The 12,322-nt window shown below is 39.0% G+C and overlaps 1 protein-coding gene across 1 annotated transcript in view; it reads right to left on the reverse strand.

The window, feature by feature from the left end:
• zfhx3b (zinc finger homeobox 3b) overlaps positions 1-2,873 on the reverse strand; it is a 271,937-nt gene extending 269,064 nt beyond the window's left edge. The window contains exon 1 of the mRNA XM_078944478.1: positions 2,455-2,873. The gene's annotated coding sequence lies outside the window, so the exon portion shown is untranslated. The remainder of the gene's footprint in view (positions 1-2,454) is intronic.
• Positions 2,874-12,322: the final 9,449 nt, after the last annotated feature.

The raw sequence follows: 12,322 nt of genomic DNA on the forward strand, positions 1-12,322 counted from the left end.
ATGTCATTTTTGCTAAAAGAAAAAAAAAAAAAAGATAATAATCCGACCAAGGATGGGTCCTGCAGAGGGATGAGGTAAAGCATACTGTCCCAAAGGACCTCTGCATGCATGCGTGTGCATGTGTGTATGTGTGTGTGTGTGTGTGTGTGTGTTTGTAAGCTTTGCAGTCATAAAGCCTCACATCAACGCCTTGCACACCGTGGTCGACAGCTGATTACTCCCACCAAACATATCCCTATACTTTATCCCAGCTGTCACAGTGCATACTCATTACTGCTTGCACCAGCCAGCTGACTCCATGCGGCCACACCCGCCTGGACATGGCTCCAGGGCTACACACGGGGTGGCAAAAGTTCAGTGATTAAACAATAAAATACACATTTTTCTTACTTTTGAACTAATACCAAATGGAACTTTCTCATGGCACACATTCTGTCTGTTTATCTTTTAGAAACCTTGTATTTTTATTTAATTTACTAGTATTTTAGGGTGATTTCAGATTATTCATTTTTTTAACTTAAAGAATGTTCGAGACATTGTGATGTCTTCATTAATAATTAATTGAAGTTTCAGTTGAGTTAATTTCAGTAAACTGCCGAAATTCTGAGAAAATGTAAAAAAAAAAATCAAGCAAGACGGAATTTGTGTATCACATTTTACATGAAAAAGAGAAAACAAAGTAGTATAAATGACAAAAATGTTTGTATGAACGAGCTAATTTTTAACGTTCTGGACAAGCCCTCATGCGGACCTCTCAGTCAGGTATCTGTCCCAAACGTTACAGGTGACAAAGGTGTCATGGAAGGGCATGTGAGGGGGGTTTCTGCCATTTCTTTGGTGGGAGCTGACAACAGCGACACACTCCAGTCTCTGTCATGCAGTAAGGGCTCCTCCACAGAGACCCAGGTGTCGCGTCTCAGATCTTTTTCGGCTTCATAAAAACACAGCTTCAGCCTGCGCATCAATCGATGACACACTTTATAGCGTTTTCTGTTGCTCGCCATGGCAACTTTAATGCCACGTACAGTAAGATGCAAATGAAATTAGTCAAAGATTTTCTTAAATTTTAGCATTTAGGTAAAATGGAAAGAATAGAATTCTGGGATGGAAAGGAAACTATGAAAGATAAGGCTGCAGCCTCCAGCTATGTGCAAACCTCAAACAACACCTCCCAGATATCATTTTGTGTTTCTGAAAGTGTTCACATTTTGCCAGAATGTGTTCTAAAAAATCACATGGGAAATAAACATTTTAAAAAACTGCTTTTTTAAATCATATATATATATATATATTTATATATATATGCAGCTCATTGTACATTTAATTTAACAAAACAATGTATTTAAAATATGGACAGTTTTCAGCTTTCTATAAAATAATGGATTTTATTAATAGACCATGTCATCAAATAATCATTTTGTAATTCCTGCACCGTCATTCTGGATTAAAAAAAATTGTAGAGCATCTCTTTTGCATTATCCAATTTTTCTTAGTTTTTATTTCCTCCGCCCATTGTCCTTGCTTCCCACTGGAGCAAAGTGCATGGTTTAAACAGGAGCATTTAATTCATTACAACATTATGTCATCTCATACTAATCTGCACAGTGGTCTCCACTGCTTTGACATGCAAATGAATTAGAAAAACGTCTGGGGAGGTGAAGGGGAGGAGGGACAGGGGCAAAACAGCAATCATCATGTCTTGTCAGTGGAGTGAAAAAATGTCCTGAAGCTGCTCTACCCCCCCCCCCCCCCCATCCAATTCTCTTCAACTGTATTTTTCTGTTTTCCCCTCCCTGGTTCTCCTCATTGCTTTCTTGCATCTTCTTCAGCGAATGCCCTTAACAAAGCAGCTGTGAGATCACACACCAAACACTGGCAATCTGTTGAGGATCAGGCTCCCTATGGAGAACACAAACAGCAAAGCGTGTGGCACGCGCTCACATCGAGCCTCCTCCCATTTACACATACCCCTCATCTGCATATTCACCAAAAAAGGCCCCTCTGGCTTTCCCTTTATTAGCAAACCCCTCCCCACGGCCTCATCAGTGCACAGGGATTTGACTAAGAAAAAGCAAGCAGGCTTGCAGCGAGTGTTGGCTGGGACCACACATGCACATCATAAATGACACGCAAATACACACAAATGCACAAAAATCAATTTTTTCACATGCTGTATATAAATGTGCAGCACCCAGAGTAAACAAATCAAGAAGGAGAGTTAGGGAGATCTGGTGATGTGAGTGCCGGCCATGCTCATCTAATTTCCACCCCTCCTTTCCACCCCTCCAAGCACCCCCTCCCCCTTTCCTCCTCTCATCTCGTCTCTCTCTCCTCTCATCATCAGGTACCTGGTGACGAGCGGCCCATGATAATCCACAGCCTCTAACCAATCAATCAGCAGCATCATAATCAGCAGTGTAGAGAGAGGGGGAAAGAAAGAAGCCCATAACTTACCCTGTGTCGCCTCCAGTCTGCTCTGCACTGGTCTGGTCAGAGCTTTAGCTGCAGCTGTGTTGACCAAATCACCACCAAAAAAAGATACTTTTAAGGAAAAATCAACTTTATCCTTTAACTTTAAAAAATCTAAATTGACAAGTTTTTCTCTGCAACATGAAACCAACATATAAAGCTCCCCCCCTCCCTTATCCTATTTCTGCCTGATTCTCACTATACTCCTCTTCCTCACTCACCACCTTCATGTCACTCTCTCTCCCTATTTCCCTTTCTCCTCCCTCAGTGTCTGCCTGTTGCAACTGTGTAGACTTAAACACTCTCCATACAGTGTAGATAAATATTACACTGCATACATCTCTGCAGAAGACGGGACTAGGCTTGCTGGTGTGGTATCCTGCAGACCTACTGGACCCTGTGTATCTTTGTGTGTGTGTAAGTTGGAGGGGGGAGTGTAATGGGAGGGAGTAGGGAAGGAGGGTCAAAGCTAAATGCTTTACAAAGAATGGAGGGACAGAATTTTTTTTTTTCGTTTGAACCAAACACATATTCCTTCTCTCCTCTTTCCTGCCGTGTCCCTGAAGTGCAAACAAAATAAAAAAAAAAACACTCAACGCAAAAATATGTTGAAGATCAAATGACAAATAAAAAAGCAAAACAAAATGTTAAAAACAACATTACATTTTAGAAATCACAAAAAATTTCCACAAAGCAAAACACACAAAAAAAGGAAACAGAAATGTTTTAGAAAACAAAAGTCATTTCTAGAAATCAAAATGAAATGTTGCAAATTGTAACAAAACAAGACACCAGAAAACATAGGAACCATGGGACATCGCTGATTGGATGATGACGTTTGTCCATCATGTAAACCAAAGGTTATTTGGCATAAAACAATACTGGATCTGCTCCGTGCTAGTCATAAAACTTTTATAAATCTGTGGACATTGAAGACGCATTTGAACAACTTAAATATTAACCTGCCTTTTCCGCTTTCTAGTAGTGCCTTGTTTTTGTTTTTTTTAATTTCCTTCTGAAATTTATTTTTCGTTTTCCAAAATGTTTAATTTAATTTAATTTAAAAAAAAAATTTTGGAAATGTGTTTTGATTTCTAAAATGTCAAGTTTTTTTTAATAATTTGTTTGTCTTTTTTAATTGTCATTATGATCTCTATTGTGTTTTTGTGTTAAGTGATTTGTTGATATGATTTGCACTTCAGAGCCGTCGTGCTTTCCCTTTAATTCACCCCACCCAAATTCATGTTACCCCCCACCCCATTCCAAATTTCCGCTCATAGGCATTCCTTCTCCAGACATCAGCATCCTTTGAGGGGGTTAGCTGTCTCCAGGAAGAGGAAGAGTTAACGCTGCCTAGCAGCCTCGTACATTTTGCCTCGAGGGCGAGATAGCTAAAAAGCCATGTGCTATCATCGTTTTTTTTAGGTGTGCAGGAAAAGTAAAGACAAGAAAAACATACTGGTTTTACACAGCTCCCCAAAAGATCTGATGCTGAATTTAGCATAGGATTACACAAAACCTTTCCTCTGAACCTCTGAGCCGAACCCCCATTTCTACAGACTCTGTGATTCCTCTCCTCCCCCACACAAAAGAACAAGGTGTAGAAACTCCATACAACCTGCAGCTATTGCACGGTGCCTATGTTTAGTTCTACAATACACCTCAACCAAACAAGCTGAGGCAGAGCCAAATGCTGCCGTCTTGTAACTGTTCACGCCCTCTCTGTGGAGATATTCCTAAAAGAGCCCACATGGGCAGAGTATTTCTGGATTCCTGTTTTTGTCAGGGCTGTCTGGCTGTTTTTATAAGAGTGTCAGGGAGAAGTACCTGAAGGTCTATGGTCAGGAGCCACCTTGTACACATGGACCTTACTCCAGGCCTCAAGCACACAGGAGAAGGGTGCTGGCTACGTACTGCTGGATATCCCTGCAAAGGAAAACAAAGCCCTAAAGAAATATAATGATGACCCCCATCTCTCTACCAAGGACTCGTGGGGATCCATGTCTTGGTTATATTAAGGTAGCCGTAGAAAAGCAGGTCTTGGTTATATTAAGGTAGCCGTAGAAAAGGAGGTGAAAAAAAAAGGGTGGGGTTTGTGCTACTATCCTCCGAGGTCTTTCCAGTGCTCAGTTGTGTTTTATAAATCTGTGCATTTTTGTGCCTGCAACCCACAGGGCCAGGTCTCCTCTGACCCCCAACACCACCTCACCCCGATTTTAGGTATTCAACTGTAACCCTAACCCAAAGACAGCAGCAGAAGATCTGCTGTCTTTGAAAACTGGCAAGTTAATTAACTTGCCCAACACAAAGTAAAATGCATCAAGTCAATTGACGATGTTCACATTCTATTTTGATCATTTTTAGACATACTTTTTAGATATTGATTGCAACCTTTTGCCAACAAAGCCGGAAAAAAAAAAAGAATTTAAGCAAACATGCAAAAAAAACAATGTCAGACTGTTGTGTTTTGTATTGGGAAGTCACTCATGATCACACGGAAATGTTCAACTAGTGCATCAAGTATTACATGTGGCTGTAACATCGTTCCACTATGACGCGTCTGTGCATTAATTAATAAAACACGTTTGGGAAAATCGCTTGTTTTCAAATGTTCAAAGACCCACTCCAATGAAAATGGTGTTTTTGTTGTTTTTAACATGTTCTTGTAGCATTTTTCTTACAATGGAGGACATACATTACAGACCAAAAGTTTGGACACACATTCTCATTCAAAGAGTTTTCTTTATTTTCATGACTATGACAATTGTAGAGTCACACTGAAGGCATCAAAACTGTGAATTAACACATGTGGAATTATATACATAACAAAAAAGTGTGAAACAATTGAAAATATGTCATATTCTAAGTTCTTCATTGTAGCCACCTTTTTCTTTGATTACTGCTTTGCACACTCTTGGCATTATCTTGATGAGCTTCAAGAGGAAGTCACCTGAAATGTTTTTCACTTCACAGGTGTGCCCTGTCAGGTTTAATAAGTGTGGTTTCTTGCCTTATAAATTGGGTGGGGACCATCAGTTGTGTTGTGCAGAAGCCAGGTGGATACACAGCTGATAGTCCTACTGAAGAGACTGTTAGAGTTTGTATTATGGCAAGAAAAAAGCAGCTAAGTACAGAAAAATGACTGGCCATCATTACTTTAAGAAATGAAGGTCAGTCAGTCCGAAAAAGTTGGGAAATTTTGAAAGTGTCTCCAAGCGCAGTCACAAAAACCATCAAGCGCTACAAAGAAACTGGCTCACATGCGGACCACCCCAGGAAAGGAAGACCAAGAGTCACCTCTGCTGCGGAGGATAAGTTCATCCGAGTCACCAACCTTAGAAATCGCAGGTTAACAGCAGCTCATATTAGAAAGCAGGTCAATGGCACACAGAGTTCTAGCAGCAGACACACCTCTACAACAACTGTTAAAAAGAGACTGTGTGAATCAGGCCTTCATGGTAAAATATCTGCTAGGAAACCACTGCTAAAGAAAGGCAACAAGCAGAAGAGACTTGTTCGGGCTAAAGAACACAAGGAATGGACATTAGACCAGTGGAAGTCTGTGCTTTGGTCTGATGAGTCTAAATTCAAGGTTTTTTGGTTCCAACCACAGTGTCTTTGTGCGAAGCAGAAAAGGTGAACGGATGGACTCTACATGCCTGGTTCCCACCGTGAAGCATGGAGGAGGAGGTGTGATGGTGTTGGAGTGCTTTGCTGGTGACACTGTTGGCGATTTATTCAAAATTAAAGGCATACTAAACCAGCATGGCTACCACAGCATCTTGCAGTTGTATGCCATTCAATGCGGTTTACGTTTAGTTGGACCGTGATTTAGTTTTCAACAGGACAATGACCCCAAACATGCCTCCAGGCTGAGTAAGTGCTAAGAAGGAGTGTGTTGGGGTCACAGACTCTTCCTGAAATGGGCTGTTCTTACTGGTCAACATGAGCTCATAAGAACCCATTTGTTTTTGTAATACTCAGAAATGCTTGAACGTATCAAAAATCTGTTTGGGGTTTCTTTTCATGAGAAATGAACATAATAATACACTTAAAAGCTCTAAAACTTGCTTTGCAGGATATAGACCCTTTAGAACAACTTTTAACATGATACACATTGCTTCTCACAAGGTTTCCTGACAATCTATATGTCATTAACACTTATCAGAGTACCTTCTTAGTCATTGTATCCTCAGTAATCGCCTTGCAGCATGACTCTACCATACCAAAGCAACAAATAAAGTGTTGTACCTGACGTTGATACAGATGTTCAAAATTGGTCAGCGAAATATAGTTTGAATCAGTGAACTATCCCAACAAGGATTGCAAAGCGCAGAACTTCCATTTTTTTTTCCTGCCTCCAGTTGCTTTGGCCCGTCCTCATAATTCCTGCCTAAGTAGTAAAGATAGCTTAATGCAAACCAAACGCAAGGTCCAGTACTCAATTCTGATCATATTAGCAGGCTCAGCCCGGACCAAATGATTTTTCCAGTCCGAAAACACCTTAAAAGACTACTGGGAAAATAAATCAGAAGATGATCAGAGTGAGACTTTAATGCCTTACCATGGCACTGTAGCATTCTATGAACCATTTACATTACAAACTTTTAATGGAAGTGGAGTGATCTTCATCAAGCCTGAGATGGTTATCCTCAGAAGCTGAAAGTGGAGGGACTAACTGTGGTTCAAGCTAGATAAAAGAAAAAAGCTACATGCACGGATACAAAGACAAAAGAGAATGCCACAGTGTTATCAAAATGGATGACTGGCCTGCACAGAGGGAATGTCCTCTGGAAACTTCAGAGATGAAACAATACAGGAGTAGTAATGCTAAAGTGCACTGCAAGATGAGAAGCCTCCGTGTTTTCAATGAGGAGAGACAGAGAATTTACGCAACATGGCAGCACTGTGTTGTAATGCATCAGCCCTACTGAGAGCAGCACTGTCACTACCACTCTTCATCATCAGCAGGAGCAAAACACCAGTCGTGCATTGTCTTTGGGGCAAAAGAGTGTGTGTCGCTGTGAGCATGCAAGCTTGCAGTGGTGCATTTGTGTCTGCGTGTTAGTATGAGCGCACATGCACCTTGTTTGCGCTTGTGAACACGTGCATAAGTGTCCGCCTCCACTGCATCCATATTAAACAGTTTTGGAGGTGACTGTGCTTCCCTGGGTGTCATGAATATAAGAGAAAGCATCCATCTTAGTGGAATACAATTTCACAGGTAGTGACAGTAAAACTGACTCTACCCTCTGAGTGCCGACACACCGACAGAAAGACACAGAGGGTGGAGAAAGGATGAATGTAGGAACACAGACACCGACTGACGAGCCTGCAAGGCGTCTTGTAATTTTCAGCAAACCCTTAGATTTTCCAGCTGCATCCCATATTGGATTTAGGCCGCCACATTCTCATTTGTTGAATTCCAGTAAAGGCTAACCATACTGATTGATTCAACTTTATTCAATGCATGCTGACTTTATTCAAGCTACAGTTTCTGTGAGGTATTGCTAATATTTTTTTCCCCGTCTCGTGAGGAACATAGTTATTAGATCACTTTCAAACTCGGTCACATGCTTACCAGTTTAAGAAATGTAAAGTCCAGTCTACTAAAATATATCTGACAACATATGCTTAAAAATTATTCCTCCGAATATTTTTACGTGTCTTTATTAAGTGTGAAAAGAAAGTTTGTTCTATTACCAACTTGTAGGGGGCAGATGAAAAGAAAAGTCATACATTAACACCTTTTCCAATTAAACTGGAATAAATAACAGATAACACAGAAATTATCTACATTTCACATTTAAACTGTGTGAGAGATCATCTGTAATTAATCACTTGATAAAAAAACACTTTTGTCTTCATTTTCAGTGATTTCTCATTAGCAATGTAAAGGTGTAATTGCGAGTGGGAATTTGCACAATTATACCTGGTGTATGAGTGAGCATAATTAATCTAATTAGCTAATCAAGGGGAATTCTGTCGAGCTTGCAGAGAGAAAAAACTCATCGCAGTATTTAACACTAAATTCATTATCTTAATCACGGATGAGATAATGAACTAATTAGGACAAATAAATCACAATTACCATCTAAAGAGCAATATGTTAACCCATTTATGAAGACATTTATATGATGAGAGGAAGTGGCACAAAAGGTGTTTGCTTAAATGTTTTTAAAATTCTAACAGAGCAAAAAACAAATAAATAAATGACTGCAGTAGAATCATGTGTGACTAATGGTAAGTGACAGCTGTCTCCGACACCATCACTTTTTTTGACGATGGATTGAAAATTATTTATTTGTCACAACCCATCATTCTAGTGTTGAACATAAACTGGGAAAACAATGTCAAGTTCAGGTTAAAAGAACAAAGGAGGAAAAAAAAGTTGTACCAAAAGAAACATGGCTCACATATAAAAGCAAGCACGGCTCAACTGACAAGCAGCAGAGCCCTGATACAGAGAGAGCCAGTGATATGGCTCATGCCATCTGAGGATCGAACCACGAGGAAACATTAGAGAACACACTCCACTCTCTTGTTTTCTGCTCTCTTTACCTGCATTCACAAGAAAACACAGTTTTCCGTCAACCAAATTCTTCCACATCTTACAACAACAACCAGAAAAAAGGAAAACCGGCAAGAAAGAAAGCCAGTGCTAAGAAGTGTTTTTGTATAGTGTACACACTGTTCCGCTTTTTTGTCTGCTCACTCAAATCACCTCGAATAAATGTTGATGTTATTCACAGGCTTAACAACATTGCACTGCCCCATTTTATTTCAGACCTCCATTTCTGTTGTTGCTTTCCTGTGTTATTGTGTGGCACAATCTTCATTTTGTTGAGACAGTCAGCTTGCTGCTGAAGTGTGTTTTTGTGTTTTCTTGTTTTTTCTCCTCAGCTTGCTTTGTGACTCCCTTTCTGACCATTGCATTCGCTTCAGTGGCTAAATCCAAGAGTCACCACACGCTCTATGGATGAGACTTGATGAAAAACATGAGTGACAAGATTCATGGCTGTCAGAGCAGCTGCAAATAAAAGCATAGTTTTGGATTTGAGGGGAAAACGTAAAAATTTTCTTTATTTCTTTTCAAAGATGCAAGGAATAAAAATGTATCAAGAAATGAAGAAAGATGTCTTGTGTTTATAAAAACTCAAAGTTAAAATGGAACGTGTAGACATTTTGCAGAATATATTGGCAAAAACTATAAATATTTGTAATGTTTGTAATTTGTATGTGAACATTCAAAACATATATATCGCAAGTTATAATAGTGCAAGTATTCAGCCCTAAAATGATTCATTTAAATTTGTGGTCAAATCTTGCAATAAAAAAATACAAATTCAGTAAAAAATCTTTTGCAAAAACAGTATAAAAAGTAATCAAATACTGAATTCATTTTTGCTTTGTTTTTCTTGTTTTTTACATTTGACTTCAATGGTTATAAAAGCTAAATAGTGGAGAAGTTTCTCTGTTTCTTTTACAGTTTAGTTCAGGACTATAATCATTCTATCACGCCTGATTTTGCAGACATGCCATGGATTTAGTGTCTTGGTGCTTTGACTTCTGCAGTTGGGCCAGAGCTAAAGCGAAACAGCCTCTTTCATTTTCAGTTCACCCACCAAGGTCAGCTGATTCCTGCCAGATGCATTTGCACAAAAAATGCGACGTTACACTCTTGAATCCTTCTAAATTCCTTCCACTTTTTTTTTAATCAAACTTTAAGTACTAAAACACACTTTTGTTATTAAAAGACCTTTTGATTGTAATTATTTCCATACCCCAAATTATATAATTGTTTTTTTCATTAAGGCACACAAATATAAAAATATACAAGCATTTTGCTGAATACAGAAATGTCTGGGGGTTTTTTTAGAGGAGAAATTTTTAAGAAAAAAACAAAAACAATACACACACAAAAAGAAAATCAAAAATCAAAATTGTATTCATTTTAAAGTTCATAACAACAGCTCAGGAAAAAGCTCTACGCTCAGCTAACGACAACGTGGAAACCTGAGATAAGGTGGTGATTTAACACATTGTACATATAGAGAGGGGTAAAAATGACAGATGTCACAGCACCTGTGCTGCAGCCGCCCAAACTGGTTCTTCAGCAAGTGGCGAGGGGCTCCAGGGAGAGAAGGAGGAAATGGCTGCTGTGTTGTTTAAGTGGAGGTTAGCAGAGGGGCAGGCTGGATTCTGCTGTGGCCCAGATTTTCCCCAATCCCTTTTGTCCAATCAGTCTATGTTTGAGTGGCTTTCTGGAGGACTGCTTTTATTGTGTCCACTCAGGAAAACCAAAAGCAAAAACAGCTTCACCATCCAATCCAGAGACAATGCTTGCAGTGGCACAAAGGAAATGACTTACCAGAGTTAGTAAAGTGCAGCAGTTTTTCTTCGCAGTTATAAATGATATCTTGCTTTTTAATGACCAAATATGTCATCACATGTTGCACTTTCCAGGAAAACTTTCTCATTGCATGAAGGTGCGACTCAGACAACATGATGGAGCTGATGCAAGAGGGCAGAGGTAAGTCTGACAGCCAAGTGTTGACGCAAAGTAAATATCTGTCTCTAGATCACAGTGAAAATGCAAGCTTGTGATTCCGGCTAACAGAAGCTCTGTACTCGCTGGAGAAAAAAAAAACATTGCACAATAAACCATACGGTTCACTGGGTGACATGAGATCAGAACATCTCACTCATTTTATTGGACTTCAAGAAAAACAAAGATATGTGAAGCATGCCAAATTAATAATTTTTAAAACTCATAATATAAATAGATCAATCTGTAGAAGAAAATCTGTTGTAAAATATTGTTAAAGCGAATTAATGGGTTAACATGGCTAAAAACTGATAAGTACACTGGTAGGCTCAGTTTTCTGGTTCTTTAAAGCAGAAGTACCAAAAAAAAAATACTTTTCCTTTAGTAATTGTTTGAACTTCCAGAAAACCTAAAACATCAGGAAAGAAACATCTTCATTTCAATATCACATTTCATAAACTGTAAAATTATTGTGAAATCTTGGTTCAGGACTGTGATACTGCAGAGAAATGGAGGAATAAAACTGAGGCATTATCAGTAATGTTATTATACTCAACATTTCCCTTTTCCCTCTTAGAATAAACAATTTGAACGGTTCTTCTATTATGCCACAAGCCTTTCAGAACATAAATGGTAACGCAGACTTCTGCAATTTCTGTGTTCATCATTGTTTTCCAGCTTTACTATAATGCCCTGCATCTGTGTGTGTTAAATGAAGCACAGGGTACGTGTACATGCACCAGCGTGCATTTGTGTGTGTGCATTTTCATGGTCACTAACGTGTTTGAAAATGTGCTGAGGAGGTGACAGACTAGAGCCTAAATACGTTTTTTTAAGAGGACTGTCACAGTGGAACGACCCTATTTCATCATAGACATCAAACCCCGAAAAGATGCCCCTAGATGGATAATGTGGAAGAATATCAATTCAGCATAAAGTAAAAGAAGACGTGTCATGGAATATAAAGATCAGAACTTGACAAAAAGATGTTTCCTTAAAAAGGCCAGTGAATTCAGACATGAATCTTTGAAATAAAAAAGTAAATGCGTACAAGGCGTAAACAAAAACAGTACAATTTTGTTTCCATTATCCTCCTTCCATCAAAGAGGACATGAACTCACACCTCAATCTTCACATTTCGTTCCATGTACAACAAAATAACATTTCTATTTGACTGTCCAATGTTTAAAATCTGACCCATAAACAATACACACATTATTGTCCGGTCATTGCTACAGTCATTTCTATTATTTTCCTGCAGTTGTTGGTTATTACAATGTAAAAATCTTTACAGAGCACTGGGTT

The sequence above is a fragment of the Oryzias latipes genome, chromosome 3 (assembly GCF_053564925.1).
Source record: "Oryzias latipes strain Hd-rR chromosome 3, Olatipes_Hd-rR_3.1".
In the NCBI taxonomy this organism is placed as follows: Eukaryota; Metazoa; Chordata; class Actinopteri; order Beloniformes; family Adrianichthyidae; genus Oryzias; species Oryzias latipes.